At 43.8% G+C, this 20,190-nt stretch overlaps 1 pseudogene; it reads right to left on the minus strand.

Annotated features, from left to right (window-relative positions):
* Positions 1-10,940: 10,940 nt before the first annotated feature.
* LOC104670011 lies at positions 10,941-11,549 on the minus strand (annotated as a pseudogene).
* Positions 11,550-20,190: the final 8,641 nt, after the last annotated feature.

Consider the following 20,190-nt stretch of genomic DNA (forward strand, 5'->3'; position numbering starts at 1 on the left):
TGGGGTTTCACCATGCTGGTCAGGATGGTCTCAATCTCTTGACCTCGTGATTTGCCTGCCTCAGCCTCCCAAAGTGTTGAGATTACAGGTATGAGTCAGCACGCCCGGCCAGGAAAATATAATTTAAATATCATTTTACCAGGGCCAGGCATGATGACTCATGCCTATAATTCCAGCACTTTGGGAGGCTGAGACGGGCAGATCACCGGAGGTCAGGAGTTTGAGACCAGCCTGGCCAACATGGTAAAACCCTGTCTCTACTAAAAATACAAAAATTAGCCAGGAGTGGTGGCGGGTGTCTGTAATCCCAGCTACGCCGGAGGCTGAGGCAGGAGAATTGCTGGAACCCAGGAGGCGGAGGCTGCAGTGAGCTGAAATCGTGCTACTGCATTCCAGCCTGGGCAACAGAGTGAGACTCCATCTCAAAAAAAAAAAAACAACAACATTTTACCATGAAATATTTTACACACAACAGATTGGCAACAATTTAAAACATACGAATATCTGATAACACTGAGTGATGGTGAGGATACAGAGCTATGAGACGTTTTAGGTGGGTAATTTGGCAAGCCCACTGACAATACGTAGCAATGTCAACTATGTGTCTGTCCAATAACCCAAGATTCCACATGTTCCTATCCACCCTGGAGAAACTCTCCCATATGTGCCCAAGTAAACATGTACATGCGTTTATTGCAACACTGTAATTGGGGAAAAAAAGTGGAAATAAATTTTACTTCCATCAATTTATGAATGGATAAATAAATATCCAACAATTGTAATTTTTCAGTAAATTCATATATGTATGAAAATGATGCAAACCAACTTTAGGATATTGTCTTTCCTTGGGGATGGAAAAGGGTAGTAGAAGAGGATGAATAAAGTGTTAGCTAAAGTAGAATATTTTATTTTATTTTGAGAGAATAAAGCCACCAAGGACAAGGTTAATTTCTATTTTTTCATGGTAAAGAACATATAAGTGTTGACTATTCTCCATCATTTAATGCTTTGTAACAAAATATTTTAAAACCAACAAACCTTCATTCTTTTTGATTTATACCATGGCAAATGGTAAGTGGGAACTTTCTGTTTTGTTTCCCACCAAAATAATTATTTTGGTATAGTACAAATAGGGCCAAAAGCACACATAAGCTAGAATATTAGAGCATTGTTAAATGTCCCTTTAAAATAATTTACTCAGACAGGGCCTGGTGCAGTGGCTCACGCCTGTAATCCCAGCACTTTGGGAGGCCGAGGTGGGCGGATCACGACGTCGGGAGATCGAGACCATCCTGGCTAACATGGTGAAACTCTGTCTCTACTAAAAATGCAAAACAAAACAAAACAAAAAAATTAGCTGGGCGTGGTAGCGGGCGCCTGTAGTTCCACCTACTCGGGAGGCTGAGCCAGGAGAATGGCGTGAACCCGGGAGGTGGAGCTTGCAGTGAGTCAAGATCACACCACTGCACTCCAGCCTGGGCCACAGAGCGAGACCCTATCTTAAAAAAAAAAAAAAAAAAAAATTTTTTTTACTCAGACAATAAAGCTCAGGGCAATATTTTACTTTACCTTCATTGCAATAGACTGAATACGTGTCCCCACTAATTCATATGTTGTAGTCTCAGCCCTCAACATGATGGTATTAGGAAGTGGGGGCCTTTGGGAGGTGATTAGGCATGAAGGTGGAGCCCTCGTGAGTGGATTAGTGCCCTTATAAAAGACTCCAAAGAATTCTCTCACCCTCTTTCTGCCACCTGTAGACTTCTTTCTAAGCACTGCTTTAGCAGCATCCCACCAATATGATACTTTATTTTTATCTTTGTTTATTCAGAATCTCCTTTTGATTTCTCAACTGACCTATGGGTGTTTTTTTTTTTTTTTTTTTTTTTAAGTATGTTGTTTAGTGTTCAAATATTTGGGAGATTTTTTGGTTATCTTTCTATTGCTGGTTTCTAATTTTATTCCATTGTGGTCGGAGGACACATGTTGTATGATTACAATCCATTTAAATTTATTGAGACTTATTTTATAACATAACATATAATCTATCATGGTGATTCTTACATGTGCACTTGAAAATAATGTGTTGTTGGGCAGAATGTTCTATAAATGTTAATTATGTCAAGTTGGTTGATGGCATTTAATTCTTTTATATCCTTACTGATTTTCTGTCTGCTTGTTCTGTTAATTATTGGGAAAGGAGTATTGAAATCTTGAATAATAACTGTGAATTTGTCTATTTCTCCTTCAAGTTCTCTCAGGTTTTGTTTCATGTAATTTGAAGCTCTGCTGCTTGGTGCATATGCATTTAGAATTTATGTCTTTTTGATGAATTGACCCCTTTATCATTATGAAATGTCCCTCTTCATCTTTGATAATATTTTAGGGGGCTTTGTTTTCAGCAAGGATCTCTTTATAGTAAACTCTCTCAGTCTGTCTGAAAAATGTCTTTATTTAATCTTCTGGATTAAATGATGATTTAGTTGGATATTGAATTTCCAACCTGATAGCTCTTGTCTCTCAGCCCTGTAAAAATGTTATTTCATTATCTTTTGGCTTTGAATATTGCTGATGCAGTATCTTTTCAATTTAATTCTTGTTTTTTTAAAGTTGCTCTGTCATTTTTCTCTGACGGCTTTTAAGAGCTTCTGTTTAACTTTAGTAGTTGATGTTTCTTTGTAATGTGTCTAAGTTTAGGTTTGTTTATTTATTTATCTATTTTTGAAACAGAGTTTTGCTCTTCTCTCCCAGGCTGGAGTGCAATTATGCGATCTCGGCTCACTGCAACCTCTGCCTCCTGGGTTCAAGCGATTCTCCTCCCTCAACCTCCCGAGTAGCTGGGATTACAGGAGCCTGCCACCACGCCAGGCTAATGTTTTGTATTTTTAGTAGAGATGAAGTTTCGCCATGTTGATCAGGCTGCTCTTGAACTCCTGACCTCAGATGATCCACCTGCCTCAGCCTCTCAAAGTGTTGGGATTACAGGCGTGAGTCACCACACCCGGCCTGGGTTGATTTTATTTTATTTTATTTTATTTTATTTTATTTTTTACTTTGAGACGGAGTCTTTCCCTGTTGCCCAGGCTGGAGTGCAGCGTCATGGTCTTGGCTCACTGGAACCCTCCTGGCTTCAAGCGATCATCCTACCTCAGCCTCCTGAGTAGCTGGGATTATGGTGCCTGCCACCACGCCCGGCTAAGTTTTGTATTTTTAGTAGAGGTGGGGTTTCACCATGTTGGCCAGGTTGGTCTCTAACTCCCGATCTCAAGTGATCCGCCCACCTCGGCCTCCCAAAGTTCTGGGATTCCAGGCGTGAGCCACCGCGCCCGGTCTGGGTTTATTTTTATATTCCCTGCTTGGCATGGATGTGCTTCTTAAAACTGGGATTTATGGCTTTAATCAATACAGAAAAAATTGTCAGCCATTATGTTTTAAAATATCAATTCTCCATCATCCCACTATCCCTACAATCTTTCTGGTTTCTCCTTGGGGAGTTCCTGTTAGAGATATATTTAACTATCTCATTCTATCCTGGATATATCATAACCTCTTTTTCATATGCTCCATAATTCATGTATTCCATCTTTTTATCTTGTTGTGCTGCATTTTGAGTAAATTCTTCAGATATGTTCTCCAGTTCAGTAATTCTCTTCAGCAATGTTAAATATGATATAAAAGTCCACTGAGTTTTAGATTTCAATATTTATATATTTCATTTCTAGGAGACCAATTTGGTTCAAAATCTGTTGGTTATTTTTAAAATAGCGACTTGTTCTTATGGATGACAGTGCTTCCATTTATGTCTTTAATCATTTTAAACAGATTCATTTTATCCTTTCCATTAGGTTGTTATATTATTTGAGGTACTTTGGGGCTATTGATCTGCAATTTTGCACCCACTTTTTCTCCCCGTGGAATCTTTTCCTTTTCTGTTTTATTATTTATTTACTTATTTATTTTTATGTATTCGAGACAGAGTTTCACTCTGTCGCCCACGCTGGAATGCGTGATCTCGGCTCATTATAACCTCTGTCTCCTGGGTACAAGCAATTCTCCTGCCTCAGCCCCCTGAGTAGCTGGGATTACAGGTGGGCGCCACCACATCCGGCTAATTTTTATATTTTTAGCAGGGACAGAGTTTCACCATGTTGGCCGACTGGTCTTGAACTCCTGACCTCAGGTTGATCTGCCCGCCTTGTCCTCCCAAAGTGCTGGGATTACAGGCATGAGTCACCGCGCCCAGCCGTGTTTATAATTCAGAGTTTAAGTGCAACGTCGGTGGAGCTTTACCTCTGTGGTCCTGTGTATCTCGGGTTTGGGATGTGGGCTTCCTAAAGTATTTTTGCATTTGTTTCTGCCAGACACCAAAGACTGGGAAAAATTTTTATGTCAACTTTTCATTGTAGGAGTTCTTGGTCCATGCAGGTCGTATGGTATGGCTCAGGGTTATACATTTTTCAGGGGAGATATTTTTCTACCCAGAGGCCAGGCAAATAAATACATTCTTCGTTGTCAGCTTGTGCTAGCAGGTAGGTGTTTTTCTTTTCCACTTTTTACTAATAGTTCATCTCTTCAAGGCCCAGGAGTTATGTAGAATATGACATTCCAATTCCTTGCCTCATGCAAGTCAAAGGAATTCATTGTGAAGCTAAACCATCAGTAGATTGAAAGAGTTAAATAAAAACATTTATAGACAAAGAGTTACACAAATTTACTACCAACACATCCTTGTGGGCCAGGCACTGTGGCTCATGCCTGTAATCTCAACACTTTGGGAGGCTGAGATAGGAGGATGGCTTGAGCCCAGGTGTTCGAGACCAGCCTGGGCAGCATAGCGAGACCCCATCTCAAAAAAACAAAAATTTGTTTAAATCCTTACTGAGAAAAAAAAGCAAAGGATTTTCATAAGGAAAAAGATATTTGAGCAAGGAAACAAGAGTTCAGATGGAAGACCTATGAGAACAAATATATTGGTAAATGTATAAGTAAAGCTAAACAGGAATTTGCTACATATTTTTAAGGATGGGTATTAAAGGGGCATTAAAACATAATGGAACTCCAGGTTATGAGTTGCATACAATAAAATAAACTAAAAAAGAATGAAAAACACATAATGGAACTAAGATACTGGACAAAAACAGCATGTAAAATGGAGAACATTAGATCAAATAGGATTAAAACTTAGGAGGACATGTAATCAAAAGGGACTTTTGATAGTTTAGTTTCTGGTTAGTTTAATCCAGAAAATTTTATTTTCCCATGAACAAGAAATCCAGAAACAAGTGAGACTTGGGTCAGTTAAGTTAGTGGTTCCTTAGTGCCATTGCAGACCCTCCGTCTTCCCCTCTGGCCTCTTTCTTTGATGCCCGCGGTAATGTGCCAACCCAATGTCTAGATTCCTTCCATCTTTAGATCTCTCTTTGTTCAATCTATTAAGGGATTTCCATTTCTGACCTTGAAGTACTTTCTTCTGTGTATGCATATATATTTTCCCCTAAATTGGAATCATGCTGTGCGTTCCATTTTGTTACCTGTCCTTCTAAAAATATTCATCATTAAAACATTTAGCATAAATATAGGAAAGTCTCTAATTTCTTTTATTCTTTTTTTTTTTTTTGAGATGGAGTTTCACTCTTGTTGCCCAGGCTGGAGTGCAATGGCGTGATCTCGGCTCATCGCAACCTCTGCCTCCTGGGTTCAAGCAATTGTCTTGTCTCAGCCTCCCGAGTAGCTGGGATTACAGGCATGCACCAGCACGCCCAGCTGATTTTATATGTTTAGTAGAGACAGGGTTTCTCCATGTTGGTCAGGCTGGTCTCAAACTCCCGACCTCAGGTGATCTGCCTGACTCGGCCTCCCAAAGTGCTGGGATTAGAGGTGTGAGCCACCGTGCCCAGCCAAAATCTTGATTTCTTATAACCAGAAAGGTGGAAGCTACTCAAGTGTCCATAAATGAATGAATGCACAAACAAAATGTGGTGTATCCATACAATGGAGTATCATTCAGCCTTAAAAAAGGAAGGGGCTGGGTGTGGTGGTGCATGCCTGTAATCACAACCCTTTGAGAGGCTGAGGTGGGAGGATCCCTTGGGCCCAGGAGTTTGAGACCAGCCTGGGCAGCATAGGGAGATCCTATTTCTATACAAAATTTAAAAAAAAATTAGCTAGAGGCCAGGCTCGGTGGCTCACGCCTGTAATCCCAGCGCTTTTGGAGGCCGACGTGGGTGGATCACCTGAGGTCAGGAGATTGAGACCAGTCTGGCCAACATGGTGAAACCCCATCTCTACTAAAAATACAAAAAATTAGCTGGGTGTGGTGGCGCACGCCTGTAATCTCAGCTACTTGGGAGGCTGAGGCAGGAGAATTTCTTGAACCCGGGAGGCGGAGGTTGCAGTGAGCTGAGATCGTGCCATTGCACTCCAGCCTGGGCAACAGAGCAAGATTCTGTCTCAAAACAAACAAACAAACAAAAAAACAACTTAGCCAGGTGTGGTGGCACGCATTTTTAGTTCCAGCTACTCAGGAGGCTGGTGTGGAAGGATTGCTTGAACCCAGGAATTTGAGGTTACAGTGAGCTATAATTGTGCCAGAGCGCTCTAACCTGGGTGAGAGTGAGGCCTTGTCTCTACAAAAGAACAAAAAGGAAGGAAATTCTGATGTGTGCTACAACATGGATGAACCTGATAGACATTATGCTAAGTGAAATAAGGCAGTTATGAAAAAAACAAATACTGTATGATTCCACCTATATGAGATACCTAGAATAGTCACGTTCATAGAGACAGAAAACATAATAGTGGCTGCTAGGGGCTGGAAACTGTGAGGAATGGGGAGCTGTTGCTTAATGGGTACAGTTTTAGTTTTGCAAGACAAAAAAGTTCTGGAGATTGGTTGCACAATGTGAACATACTTAACACCATTGGACTGTATACTTTAAAATGATTTAGATGGGCCGGGGCCCAGGGGCTCACGCCTGTAATCCCAGTACTTTGGGAGGCCAAGGCAGGCAGGTCACTTGAGGTCAGGAGTTCCAGACCAGCCTGGCCAACATGATGAAACCCCCGTCTCTATTAAAAATACAAAAATTAGCTGGGTGTGGTGGCCGGGTGCCTATAATCCCAGCTACTCGGGAGGTTGAGGCAGAAGAATCGCTTGAACCCTGGAGGCGGAGGTTGCAGTGAGCCAAGATCGTGCCACTGCACTCCAGCCTGGGCGACAGAGTGAGACTCCATCTCAAAATAAACAAAATGATTAAGATGACAAACTTCATGTTATGTGCATTTTAGCGCAGTTAATTTTTTTTTTTTTTTTTGAGATGGAGTCTCACTATTGTTGCACAGGCTGGAGTGCAATGGCATGATCTCAGCTCACTGCAACCTCTGTCTCCTGGGTTCAATTGATTCTCCTGCCTCAGCCTCCCGAGGAGCTGGGATTACAGGCACCTGCCACCACGCCCAACTAATTTTTGTATTTTTAGTAGAGACGAGGTTTTGCCATGTTGTCCAAGCTGGTCTGGAACTCCTGACCTCAGGTGATCTGCCCGCCTCAGCCTCCCAAAGTGCTGGGATTACAGGTGCGAGCCACCATGCCCAACTGGTTAAAATTTCTTTAGGGGAAAATATTAGCCGGGCATGGTGGTGTGCGCCTGTGGTTCTAGCTACCCAGGAGTCTGAGGTAGGAGGATCACTTGAGCTAAGAGGTTGATGCTGCAGTGAGCTAGGATTGTACCACTGCACTCCAGCGTGGGCGACAGAGTAAGACCCTGTCTTAAAAAAAAAAAGGGTAAGGGGGAGAAAAATAATCTTGATTCCTATTTTGAATGGGCAATACGTACACATGGTACCAAAATCAGAAAATGCAAAAAGGCATACAATGTTTTCACTATGGGCCTTCCCTGTCATCTAGTCTTCTCACCTGTCCCACAAACCACCCATCTACTCATCATCTCCCTTGAGCATCAGTTGACACCCGTTTTTTTTTGAGACGGGGACTCGCTCTGTAACCCAGGCTGGAGCGCAGTGGCGTGATCTCGGCTCACTGCAACCTCTGCCTCCCGGGTTCAAGCAATTCTCCTGCCTCAGCCTTCTGAGTGGCTGGGATTACAGACATGTGCCACCAAGCCCAACTAATTCTTATATTTTTAGTAGAGATGGGGTTTCACCATGTTGGTAAGGCTTGTCTCAAACTCCTGACCTAATGATCCGCCAGCCTCGACCTCCCAAAGTGCTGGGATTACAGGTGTGAGCCACTGTGCCTGGCCACCACTTTCTTGTGTGTCTTTCCATAGGTATTCTATGACTCATTCTTTCAAATAGCTGTATGTTATTTAATTGTGCATTGTGCATAAGCACCATACTTTCACCATTCCCTTGATAGTGATCATTCAGTTGTTTCTAGCTTGACATTTCTTTGAAATTTCCTCTTCTAATAAAAAAATTACACTCCATTAGACATGTATTTATTTCACATATTCTTTGTTTTTTTTTTTTTTTTTTTTTTTTTTTTTTTTTTTTTTTTTTTTTTTTGAGGCGGAGTCTCGCTCTGTCGCCCGGACTGGAGTGCAGTGGCCCGATCTCAGCTCACTGCAAGCTCCGCCTCCCGGGTTTGCGCCATTCTCCCGCCTCAGCCTCCCGAGTAGCTGGGACTACAGGCGCCCGCCACCTCGCCCGGCTAGTTTTTGTATTTTTAGTAGAGACGGGGTTTCACTGTGTTAGCCAGGATGGTCTCGATCTCCTGACCTCGTGATCCGCCCGTCTCGGCCTCCCAAAGTGCTGGGATTACAGGCTTGAGCCACCGCGCCCGGCCTCTTTGTTTTAATTATACTTATTTTAATAGGCAATATATTCACAGGGTTCAAAATTCAGGAAGCACAAGAGGGTAAACATTAAAATATCCCCCCCTGCCACTGCTGACTCCCAGGTCAACATATTTCCTTCTGGGCTTCTCATGTATTTGCCTGTTTCTTCACAAATCCATTCCCTGCTCTTTGTCAGCTCTGTTTTCTATTGCAGGAAACTACATTTCCCAGGTTCCTTTGCTTGGTGGCTTCTGGCTAGCTTCAGGCAATGGAGGAAGGGCAGGCACTGGTACAGACTGGAGGGTGCAAGGAAGGCAGAGCCAAGGTATTTCTCTGTCTCCTCATGCTTTACATAGGGTTTCCCGCAGTTGCTGCAACTTCTTGGCTCCAGCTCCCCTCCGGGCAGCCCCCACCATGATTCTACTACTGCTGAATTGGCCCAGCTTCTGGGATCTGGTAACAACACCTCCTCCCTGTGTTCCTTCATCCGTAAGGCTGGTAGTCATTTCTTGCTATTAATACCTTTAAGGTTAATTCATAATCTTCTATTTGGTGTCCTAACTCTTTGTCACCTGTGTAGCCAGTTTCTTCTATTAATTTCCCTCTGAACAAAATACTATTATCTGTTTCTTGTGTGTGTCTTTCCAGAATATTTTATGCATATAGAAGTAAATTATATCTGTTCTCTCCCTTCTATTTTTTTCACAAATGATAACATATTTTATACCCTATCCAACACTTTGCTTTTTCATTTAGCAATAATCCTGGAGTTCTATATAAGATTCTAAAGATTCTCTCCATTTTTTTTATTTTTTATTTTTTTGATATGGAGTCTCACTCTGTTGCCCAGGCTGGAGTGTAATGGCACGATCTCAGCTCACTGCAACCTCTACCTCCTGGGTTCAAGCAATTCTCCAGCCTCAGCCTCCTGAGTAGCTGGGATTACAGTCACCCGCCATCATGATCGGCTAATTTTTGTATTTTTGTAGAGATGGGGTTTCACCATGTTGGCCAGGCTGGTCTTGAACTCCTGGCCTCAGATGATCTGCCCGCTTTGGCTTCCCAAAGTGCTGGGATTACAGGCATGAGCCACCGTGCCTGGCCGCTTTCTATTCCTTTTAATCCAACAAGGAGATGTACTGCAATTAAATTGTTGGAACACAATCATGCTTATTTGTTTATGTATTGTCTATGGCTGACTGCTTTCATATTGTGAGTTTTGTCCAATTCTTTGTTCGAGAAGCCAAGAAACTGGACACCTTCTACTGATAACGATACCAGTCCCTTATTGATGGATATTAGGTTACTTAAGCTTTCCTGCTATTAACATCTGTGAATAATCTTGAATTATACCATATCATGAACTTTGGAAAAAATTGTAGACTTAGAATTGCTGGGTCAGTGGGTATGTGTGTTTAAAAACCTTTTTTGTTTGTTTGTTTGTTTTTGAGACAGGGTCTCTCTCTGTCACCCAGGCTAGAGTGTAGTGGCATGATCGTAACTCACTGCAGCTTCTAACTCCTGGGCTCAAGTGATCCTCCAGCTTCTGCCTCCCAAGTAGCTAGGAGTACAGGCATGCACCACCATGTCCAGCAATTTTTTTTTTTTTTTTTTGGTAGAAACGAGGTTTAGCTATGCTGCCCAGGCTGCTCTTGAACTCCTGGGCTCAAGCGATCCTCTCACCCCAGCTTCCCAAAGGGATTATAGACGTGAGCTTCCTCACCTGGCCTTGAAGCTTATTATTATTATTTTTTTTGGATACAGGGTCTCTCGCTATCACCCAGGTTGGAGTGCAGTAGCATGATCATAACTCACTGCAGCCTCTAACTCCTGGGCTTAAGCGTTCCTCCTACCTCAGCCTCCTGAGTAGCTGGGACTACAGGTGAGCACCACCACGCCAAGCTAATTTTTTGTATATTTAGTAGAGAAGGGGTTTCACCAGGTTGCCCAGGCTGGTCTTGAACTCCTGGACTGAAGTGATCTGTCTGCCTCAGCCTCTCAGTGTGCTGGGATTACGGGCATGAGTCACCATGTCCAGCTGAAAGCTTTTTTTTTTTTTTCAAGCAGATAAAGGCTTGTTTTATATTAATGACTGATCTGTGTAATCACAGAGGCCAGTATGTAAAGACAAAGGGGGAGCTTTTATTTCTTGATCTTTTCCTCCTTGGACAAAGTCTTGATGATCTCCTCCTTATTGGCCTGGAGGCGCTCTTCACGGTGCTTGCGTTCTTCCTTGGTCTTGGACCTGCGGGCCACAGCCTGGTCAGCCAGGAGTTTCTTGCAGGCCTTGTCTGTCTTCAGCTTGTGGATGTGTTCTGTGAAAATCCGCTTGTTTTTGAACACATTCCCCTTCACCTTCAGGCACAGGCTGTGATTCACGTAGCAATCAGTCTTCTTAGATTCATGATATCTTCTGAGCAGCCTGCAGAATCCTCATTTTCCTCATCCACGTGATCTTCTCTGACATTCAGGCATTGGCTGTACCCTTTTGCTTACCTACGCCCATGTGCCTGCCCTTCTGGCCGGCCAAGGTGTTTTCCGGCATCGTGCCTGGGAATGGACAGTCACAGGCTTGCAAATGATCAGCCCATCTTCGATCAGCTTCTGGATCTGCTGACTGGAGTTGGCATTGGCGATTTCATTGGCCTCATTGGGGTCCAACCAGACCTTGTTCTTGCCACAGTGGAGGACACTAGAGATGAGCCTCTTCTGAAGCCTGAGCATACTCATGGCTGAGGCCACAGCAGCAAAAGATAAGAGCTCCCTGAAAGCTTTTTAAACATAAAATTTCAAAAATATATTCTTGATAGGCATGGGAGCAAAACATCAAGGGTTCCAGGGAAACAGTATGTTGGATTGAATCTTTTGATTTTATTTTGTATATGCGAACATGGTCAAAGTCATTTCTCACAAACAGCACAATTTTACATTATTAAATGTGTTTTAAAAAGTAGGTATTTTGAAAGTCTTTCATGTATACAAGCAAGTGAAGACAAAAGGGCAGGCCTCTATAATTACCTTGAATTTTTCAAAAAGTTCAAGTACTACTAGGTTAGCAAAATTCGAGAGCTCTGTCGGGTTTTCTTGATTGTGAATTGGCACAGTAATTATCCACTGAGGATGACCAATTTGCCTATGATTTAAAAAAAATAATCTCTGAGCATTCAAAATCTACTGCAACTCTCTGTTCTGGGAATAATGTGAGGTTTGCATAGAGGGAGTATGCCAGTGAAGGCTTGAAAATAGGTTCTAAAAATGCTAAGGGCACAAGTTAGTTTGACTTTAAAAGCACCTTAACATTTTGTTACTGAAAGGTTTACATTATCTTGCCTGTTCAAGGAATTGTATGGACCAGCCCAAGAATTGCCTGTTACTGCCGGTTAAAATGTGAACCCTGGGGTCAGTGTAATTTCTGGAAGTAAAATAAGTATGAGAAAGAGTACAGTTACTGACCATTATTCCTGGTGCCATGCTTGGCAAACTTTTTCTGTAGAGGGGCAGACAGCACACATTTTAGGTGTTATGGACCATGCAGTCTCTGTCATTACTACTCAACTCTGCTGTTTAAATGCTAAAGCAGCCATAGACAATAGTTGAATGAATGAGTGTGGCTGTGCTCCAATAAAACTGTCTACAGAAAGGGCGAGTGGCAAGATTTTGCCACAGGGTCCCAGTTTACCCACTCATTTCCTGGAGGAAAATCAGAGTCCTTGCAGTGTAGCATCACCTCAAGCCATGGAGTACTTGGTGACCTTTGGTGCGCTGGTTCTCTTTGACCTGAGCGGAGTTCTTTCCCATGAGACCTGAGCGATGTCTAAAATGACTTTCCCTGATGACACCCTGGATATACAATTTCCTTAGCTTACATGTCATTTGGATGAGAGTAAGTGCATAGGAAATGTTGCTATGATGTCCTTCCACAAATCTGGGGATCTGTGGAGAGAATGTTATTTATGACAGAGCATTAGAGGGAGAACAAGAGCAACAAAATCAGAGATCTCTGGTGTCACTGTGGTGGATTGTTTGTAAAGATGGCTGCTAACAATCCCGCCCATCCCGCCATGTGCCTCAGGCACTTCCCATCAAGTAGTGAGGTCTATTTACCTCCCCTTAAAAATGGGCTGACCTTAGGACTTGTTTTGGCCAATGGAATATGGCAGAACTGATGAAACCGTCTTTGCGAAATTGTGACTGAGACAGTGAAATAGATCTAACTTAACTCCATCTTGCTTCTTAGCTCCAAGCTTGCTTCTTAGCTCCAAGTTGCTTCTTTAGCTCCAAGCAGTCCTTATTCATTCCTGGGCGTAGGCTGAACTAACTTTGGGAGAAGCTTAGTTATGGTTTACAGTTTAAAACAAAGACGATAGGCCGGGCGCAGTGGCTCACGCCTGTAATCCCAGCACTTTGGGAGGCCAAGGTGGGTGAATCACGGGGTCAGGCGTTCAAGACCAGCCTGGCCAAGATGGTGAAACCCTGTCTCTACTAAAAAAAAATATAAAAAAGTTAGCCGGGGCCGGGCGCGGTGGCTCAAGCCTGTAATCCCAGCACTTTGGGAGGCCGAGACGGGCGGATCAGAAGGTCAGGAGATCGAGTCCATCCTGGCTAATACGGTGAAACCCCGTCTCTACTAAAAAAAAATACAAAAAACTAGCCGGGTGAGGTGGCAGGCGCCTGTAGTCCCAGCTACTTGGGAGGCTGAGGCAGGAGAATGGCGTAAACCCGATAGGCGGAGCTTGCAGTGAGCTGAGATCCGGCCACTGCACTCCAGCCTGGGCAACCGAGCGAGACTCCATCTCAAAAAAAAAAAGTTAGCCGGGCGTGATGGTGGGCACCTGTAATCCCAACTACTGGGGAGGCTGAGGCAGAGAATTGCTTGAATCTGGGAGGCGGAGATTGCAGTGAGCCGAGGTAGCGCCATTGCACTCCAGCCTGGGCGACAGAGTGAGACTCTGTCTCAAAAATAAACAAATAAATAAATAAAAATAAAACAAAAACAATAACAGCCCTTTCCCAAAGCAGACCTCCTTCTTGCCTGGGGACTAGATTGCCTTTGTAGGACTAACATTAGCCATAAGATTGGAAATTACGGTTTAGGAGTCATGCAGCTGGGGGTACAAGATTCCGACCCTCCCTGAACTGCTCCTAAGATAAGTGCTTGAGATATTTTGCAGACCCTGCACTTGATGGATCAGCTGGCACCACCCAGACTGATAAAGTGGCTCATCTGATCTTGTGGCCCCACCAAGGAACTGACTCAGCACAAGAAGACAGCTTTGACTCCCTGTGATTTCATCCTTGACCAGTCAGCACTCCTAGCTCACTGGCTTCCTTCCACTCACCAAGTTGTCCTTAAAAACTCTGCTCTCCGAATGCTCGGGGAGAGTGACTTGAGTAATAATAAAACTCCGGTCTCAGCCAGGTGTGGTGGCTCACGCCTGTAATCCTGGCACTTTGGCAGGCTAAAGTGGGTGGATCATGAGATCAGGAGTTCAAGACCAGCCTGGCCAACATGGTGAAACCCCTGCCTCTACTAAAAATACAAAAATTAGCTGAGCGTGGTGGTATGGACCTGTAATCCCAGCTACTCAGGAGGCTGAGGCAGGAGAATCGCTGGAACCCGGGAGGCGGAGATTGCAGTGAGCCGAGATCACGCCATTGCACTCCAGCCTGGACAACAGATCGAGACTCCATCTCAAAAATAAATAAATAAATAAATAAAAACTCCAGTCTCCCGCACAGCCAGCTGGGTGTGAAATACTCTTTTCTCTACTGCAATTCCCCTGTCTTGATAAATCAGCTCTGTCTAGGCAGTGAGCAAGGTGAACCCCTTGGGTGGTTACAGTGATGCGGTATCAATTCCAAGCCTAGACCTGAAGAAACTTGGCATCTTCAGCTGTCACCCTCTTAGAAGCCAGCTGTTACATAAAGACGCTTGGGCTAGACTTCTGAATGATGCACAATCACATGGAAGAAGAGAGAGAGGTCAGATAGAGAAGAGCTTAGGTGTCCAGTCACTGCTACCACCCAGGCTGAGGCACCAGACATGACTGGGGCCATTTTGGATGTTCCAGCTTTAGCCAAGCTCCCAGCTCAGTGTAGCCATATAACTGACCCCAGATAACATCACATGGAGCAGAGACATGTCATCCCTGCCAATCTCTAGCCAAATTGCAGAACTGTGAACAAATAAATGGTTGTTTTAAGCCACTAATTTGGGGGATGGTTTGTTATGCAACAATAGTTTCCATGACCCAGTAGCAGGGTACCCATGTTGGGGATCTTCTGGCTTGAAGCTCTCCTGACACTTGACTTTCTGCCCTTTACAGCATCCATAATTAGCAACTCCTTAATCTGGCCTCCAAGGCTCTCCATTGCCTTGGCTTTTACTTACCTTGCCATCGCTATTTCTGCATGCTCCACTGCAGGAAGTTTTCCTTCTAGAGAAGCAGTACAGCATAGATATTAGGAGCAATGACTCTGGAAACAGACTGCCTATCATTAGCTGTGTGATCTTGGTCAAGTCGCTTAACCCATCTGTGCTTACTCTCTTCGTATGAAAGGTGAATGATAATAATCCCTACCTCATGCATGGTGGTGGTGAACATTAATATGTTAATATGTGCAAAACACTTCGAATAGTTCCTGGCACTTTGCCATACATAGTTTTGGGAGCCTTCATTCAGTATATTGCCTCCGACCAAGATGGCTTTCTCTGCTCCCCTTTCTTTCTCTCCTTCTTTACTTCTCTCTCAGCCCACCTGCAGACCCCTCCTGTATGTGGAGGCCCCTGATGCAATAGCTTTCATTTGTCTAGGTCTTCCTTCTCTCGTTTCCTGTTTGGGACACTAATCTGACAGGCTTTGAGATTCTGGAGTCTCCGGATTGTCTGGGGATCCCATTTTGCTTCTTGAAGGCAGAGACTGTTGTCTGAGAGCTGCAACAATTGCCTTCCTGCCCCTGCAGTGCATGCAGATTTTCCTGAAATAAAAAACTGGCGGGGCGTGGTGGCTCATGTCTGTAATCCCAGCAGTTTGAGGGGCCGAAGCGGGCGGATCATGAGGTCAGGAGCTTGAGACCAGCCTGACCAACATGGTGAAACCCAGTCTCTATTAAAAATACAAAAATTAACCAGGCATGGTGGTGGGTGCCTGTAATCCCAGCTACTTGGCAGACTGAGGCAGGAGAATCGTTTGGGTTCAGGAGGCGGAGGTTGCAGTAAGCCGAGATCGCGCCACTGCACTCTAGCCTGGGTGACAGGGCAAGACTCTGTCTCAAAAAACAAACAAACAAACAAAAACTGAGTAAAAGATTGATGTGGACTAAAACCAGTGGCAATGCTTTCGGGTAAATAGGACTTGGGTTGAGCTTGGAGGTCTAGAACACTTGGCAAAGTGTGGGGGCCAGGAGGAAGCGCTGTCCTTTCTTAGGCTGCATGTGATATGGACCTCATACATGTAAGCTGTCTGTGCCCAATTCCTTGTACTGTCACTTATTAGCTTGATAACGTTTTGCAAGTATTTACCTCTTCAGTCTCCTCATCTGCAAAATGAGAGATTTACTAATTATACTCCTGCCATGAAGTTGTAGGACTTTACATATATATATATATATATATATAATTATTATTATTATTATTTTTTAGACGGAGTCTCACTGTCACCCAGCCTGGAGTGCAGTGGTGCCATCTCAGCTCACTGCAATCTCTGCCTCCTGGGTTCAAGCGATTCTCCTGCCTCAGCCTCCCGAGTAGCTGGGACTACAGGTGCACCCCACCACTCTCAGCTAATTTTTGTACTTTTAGTAGAGATGGGGTTTTACCATGTTGGCCAGGCTGGTCTTGAACTCCTGGCCTCAAGTGATCCATCCGCCTCAGCCTCCCAAAGTACTGGGATTACAGCATGACCCACTGTACCTGGCCCTAATGGCTTATACTTCTAAGACCCTTGGGACAATGACTGGCACAAGAAAATACCTCATAAATGTGAAACATGTTTGGTCATCGTTAAGCCCCTCAATTTCCACAAGCTGTGTCAGCTTGATCACCTGCTGAGCGGACCACTAAAGACCATGTGTCTGCACTTGTCTGCCACCCAGATGGTCCTGCCCAGGTACAGCCGTACCTGAGCTTGTGTGTGAGCAGCTCAGCTTAGGGAGGCCATTCCTTACAGCGCTCTGTTAGCCCAGGACTAGGAGAGACTACTAGAAAGATTTACACCCAAATTGTGTCATTTTACCCTTTTGTAGAGTTACTTTTATTGGACTGTGCTTTAGCATCACACCTTTTGTGTACACTGCAGGACATTATAAAGAATAGCCCCATAAACTATTGACTTCTCCATAAAGACGCCACTGAAGAGATTAATTTCATTTCAGTATTCTCTGTGTAGGGAGAACTTTTGTGTTTCATTACAAAGAATAATTGTTCTTTTCTTGTAGTTTTTTACTGTATGAGTGTGCAAAATGCGTGATGGATCAGGTGTTACTCTCTGCATTTACCTGCCAAATTTGTGACCTTCTGGCAGGGGGCTAGATTCTTACAGGGTATTTTGGGGGGTTCTAACCTAACTCTTTGCTTCATCTATTTTTTTCTACCCTCATTTTCACTTTTGCCTTATCATCTTGCTTAATTTTTAGACATTGCCATCCAACTCTAACTCTTTCGTTGGACTGAAGCAAGGTAAAAATAAAAAAATTTAAAAAGTGCCACTTAAGATAATTCTAAATCAATACCTTTTAAAAATATGTGGAAAATATAAATATGCATTCTGCAGTTTTAGAAATCATGTAACTTATCTGTGAATTTCTTCTTGGCTTTGAGTTGTTGAACAGTTGTTGAACAAAATTGAAAAGATTTGAGCAAGAAAGTGAAAGAAGAGACCCACTGGTTCTTGTGTTCAGGCTCCAAAGACATACTGTCATGAAATCCATTATAACCACCACAGCCACCACTACTATTGAGCAGCTACTGTGTGTGTGTAAGGGATTCTAGTCGGTGCAATATATTCAACAAATAAAATAGATGCTAGACACTAAGGTGCTAAGGATACAGTAGAATAAAGCCAGACAAGATCTCTGCTTTCGCAGCGCTTTAGTAAATTCTCTTTCATGATGAATTTCTAACTGCCTGCCTTTGAGCAAGTCCTCTTTGTACTAGGAGATCTAGAAAGCCTGATAATGATGGTGAAGATGACAATGTCAGCTTACATTTATTGAGCGCATACTATATCCCAGGCATTGTTGTAAGTGCTTTGCATGTATTAGCTTACTGAACCCTCAAACAATCCCATGAGGTATGTGCTAATGTTAACTACACTTTAAAGATTAGGAAATGGAGGCACAGAAGGGTCACATCAGGGTTTCTCAACCTATTGGCACTAGTGACATTTCGGACCATATAATTCTTTGTGGTGGGGGACTGTCCTGTGCACTTGTATGATGTTTAGCAAGATCTCTGTTGTCTATCCATGCCTAGGTGCCTAACAACACCCCTGCACCCCAGTTGTGACAATCCAAATGTCTGCAGACATTGCCAAATGTTCCCTGAGGGGTAAAACTACCCCCAGGTTGAGAATCACTGGGTTAGATGATTTGCCCAAATTACACAAGTAGTATGCGTTAGAGCTGAGATTCAACCCAGGCATTCTGGCTGCAGAGTGTGAAATATTAACAACACCAAACTCTAGGTGTAACCGTCTCAGTCATAATTAGAATTTTCAGAAATAGAAATGTGAGAATCTTTGTGAAAAGATGTTTAAGAGATGTTAAAAAAAGAAATGTGAGAATCTAACTTTCTGAAAATGGTGGACACAGCACTAATACTGAGATCTGACAATTACTAGTATTTTAATAATTCTGTGTGTATCAGTCAGGGACCCAGCAAGAAACAGAAGGCATTCTCTAATTAACATAACTTGAGGAGGGTTTAATAACTGACTGCTTACAAAGGTGTGGGGCAGGGAGTAGGGAGACCACAGAGGAGAGTGTAGTCCCCTGAGTCTCTTAACAGTGGAGAGCCTTTACCGTGTGTATTAACAATGGGATGAGAAAGAGAGAGACCTGGACAGAGAGAGAGATGCTTTCAGAACAACACTATCTGGCCGGGCGCAGTGGCTCACGCCTATAATCCCAGCACTTTGGGAGGCCAAGAGGAGTGGATCACCTGAAGTGAGGAGTTTGAGACCAGCCTGACCAACATAGTGAAACCCCATCTCTACTAAAAATACAAACATTAGCTGGGCGTGGTGGCTTATGCCTGTAATCCCAGTTACTCAGGAGGCTGAGTCAGGAGAATTGCTTGAACCCAGGAGGCGGAGGTTGCAGTGAGCCAAGATTGCCAACCTGGGCAATAGAGCAAGACTCTGTCTCGAAAATAAATACATAATAAATAAATAAATAAATAACACTATCTTCTGTTGCCCAAGGTGACCTTGAAAGGAGAACGCTAGGAGAATAAATATCACAACTTGACTCTCCTTCCTCCCTTTGATCTTCTTCTGGGACTGTGCATTGGCTACACCCCACTGGAAACCAGAGAACAATGATGCCCACTAACTGTGCTCCATTCAAGTCAGCCACCTGGGCAGAGAGCAGGCAAAGAAGGGTAGAGAGAGAGATCTGCCACACTGCAATAACCTTTCTTTTTTTCTTTTTTTAAGGTGGAGTCTTGCTCTGTTGCCAGGCTGCAGTGCAGTGGCGCTATCTCAGCTCACTGCAACCTCTGCCTCTCAGGTTCAAGTGATTCTCCTGCCTCAGCTCCTGAGTAGCTGGGATTACAGGCGTGTGCCACCATGCCTGGCTAATTTTTGTATTTGTAGTAGACACAGGGTTTAACCATGTTGGCCAGGATGGTCTCAATCTCTTGACCTCGCGATCTGCCCACCTCAGCCTCCCAGAGTGCTGGGATTACAAGTGTGAGCCACCACGCCTGGCCTGCAATAACCTTTCTCATGGGATTTCGTTCCTATCTATTGGCTTTGAGGTTTGGTTATTCCATAAACTTTACAGATTTGTAATTTTCTTGGTGAGAAGTCAATTTCATCTAACACCTTTACCTTGATTTTTCATGACCTCCAATGTGTATAGTTGGTGAACCAGCCTGTGTAGAATTTGAGGGGAGAGGCCGGGCGCGGTGGCTCAAGCCTGTAATCCCAGCACTTTGGGAGGCCGAGACGGGCGGATCACGAGGTCAGGAGATCGAGACCATCCTGGCTAACACGGTGAAACCCCGTCTCTACTAAAAAAAAAAAAAATACAAAAAACTAGCCGGGCGAGGTGGCGGGCGCCTGTAGTCCCAGCTACTCCGGAGGCTGAGGCAGGAGAATGGCGTGGACCCGGGAGGCGGAGCTTGCAGTGAGCTGAGATTCGGCCACTGCACTCCAGCCTGGGCGGCAGA

This window comes from Rhinopithecus roxellana, chromosome 7 (genome assembly GCF_007565055.1).
Source record: "Rhinopithecus roxellana isolate Shanxi Qingling chromosome 7, ASM756505v1, whole genome shotgun sequence".
NCBI lineage: Eukaryota > Metazoa > Chordata > Mammalia > Primates > Cercopithecidae > Rhinopithecus > Rhinopithecus roxellana.